Consider the following 2294-nt stretch of genomic DNA (forward strand, 5'->3'; position numbering starts at 1 on the left):
GAGGAATTTCAAGTTCACTTGTTTTATTCAGCATTGTGAGGATTGGCCAGCAGATTGAACAACATTTATTGGATCCTCCACAACAGTTTGCAAGATGGTTGCTCTCCAGGAGCAGGGTTGGAGAACCCTGGTCTTTATTGAGTATTTAAAGACAGTTCCTTAGCTCTTCATTTTACCTCTGTTGTGCTTGGCCCCTTAATTATTGTTATTATTATTATTATTATGTACAAATTTCAGCATCTACCTCATCCTGCACAGCTTGTCACAGACCCACGAACGAAGTGGCAAAATAATATAATACAAAAATGTACTAGCAACCACAACACCACAGAACATGCAACCGCCCAGAATACCCTATCAATGGAATAGTAACCACAACCATCAAGGACACCCTGCCAACTGCTTAGCAATGCCTTAAAAAAATTCTCAGAAGAGAATATAGTTATATTAGTCCTGTCAAAATTAACGCGATAACACGGGCAATTAATTTTTCCACTTTGACAGCATTAAAAATATTTAACGCAGGGGCAGAGCTAGGGTTGGCCAGCCCACTCATAACTGCTGCTTATATCTCTTTTTTTCTTGACAAGAATTGTTTATTCAAATGCAGAATGTCTTTCCGACCACATAAAATGTGAGACTTCTCAAACGCACACTTCAACTTCACGTCAGCACCAGGCTTGAGTCAAACGAGCGCAGAAAACAGAACAGGTGATGAGGCAGCTTTAGTAGAACAACAGTGAACTGTGGTCAGATGAGATATTGTCAGGCCATATGTTAGTAAAAACTGATTTTCTTGTCCTATCAGCCATTATACTGTGCTCTGAGCACGTGCTCTTCAATTGCACACACAAATATGGTGGCACACGCTGTAGCCTGTATCATTTAGTTTTAAAGCGCGAATGAAACTACGAGCATGCGTGTCAGATCTGCGTCACATTCAGCAGCGGCAGCTCTTAAAGTAATAGCAGCCAAATAACCTAACTCAGCTGCGGAGATGTCTGTTATTCAAAGAACTAAAAAAAAAAAAAATTAATAACTTTTGAAGCTTTAAAGGGTTAGTTCACCCAAAAGTGTAAATTAGGCTGTGTTTTACTCACCCACGAGGCATCGTAGATGTATATGACTTTCTTCTTTCAGACGAATCCAGTCGGAGTTATATTAAAAATTGTCCTGGCTATTCCAAGCTCTATCATTGCAGTCAGTGGGTGTTGCAGTGCTTCAGTCCAAAAGAAGTGAAATAAAAAGAGCCCATCCATTAAAAAAAAGTGTCTCACACAGCTCCGGGGGGGTGAACAAAGGCCTCCTGTAGCGAATCGATGCGTTTTTGTAAGAAAAATATCCATATTCAAAACGTAATAATCACTTGAATCTAGCTTGCGCCAACAGTTGTACATGGAAGCAGTTCCGGTCTGATGACGTATGAGGTCAGCGTTGCACATGCGCCGGTGAGTCTCGTGAAAACCAACGTTTTGTTTACAGGATCAAAGGAAGCAAAATTTCCTTACTTTAGCAAAGGCTTATACCAAAGGCTTATACTCCTTACCAGTCTCCTCTTGGCTTACATCGAAATCCTCTGACATTCTTATTTACAAATCCTTGTTTTGTACTTCTAATTAGTGACCGTTGTTTTGTTTTGATCTCTCCGCTGCGTTACTTCTGAACGGCGCATGTGCAAAGCCAACCTCATACGTCATCCGCCCGGAGCTGCTTCCGTGTACAACCCGGAGCCGTGTGAGGCACTTATTTTTATGGATGGGTGCTTTTTATTTCACTTCTTTTGGACTGAAGCACTGCAACACCTGCTGACTGCAACGATAGAGCTTGGAATAGCCAGGACAATTTTTAATATAACTCCGACTGGATTCGTCTGAAAGAAGAAAGTCATATACACCTAGGATGCCTCGTGGGTGAGTAAAACACAGCCTAATTTTAATTTTTGGGTGAACTAACCCTTTAAGGATTCATCTATTTTATTGAGAATTTGGTGTTTGATAACTTTATTCCGTTTCTGTATATTTCTTACTTTCTGAAGGGCACAGGTATATATGAAATTTGTTATAATTGGTTTATATGAAGATTGTTAGATGAAGTTCACTTAAATTAGAAGCTTTTTTTAAGTCTAATAAATGTTAAAAACTGATAGCTCTCAATTATACTGTAATGTTGAATGGCTATTGTCAATGGTTAAATATTAGTGGGGAAAAAACAACAATATTCTAGAGACATCCGTATAATAACATGAACTATATTTTTATTGTTTACAATCTGTATAAGTGAGTTTTATGATTTAT

This window comes from Sinocyclocheilus rhinocerous, unplaced genomic scaffold (assembly GCF_001515625.1).
Source record: "Sinocyclocheilus rhinocerous isolate Xijiao unplaced genomic scaffold, SAMN03320098_v1.1 scaffold11380, whole genome shotgun sequence".
Taxonomy (NCBI): Eukaryota; Metazoa; Chordata; class Actinopteri; order Cypriniformes; family Cyprinidae; genus Sinocyclocheilus; species Sinocyclocheilus rhinocerous.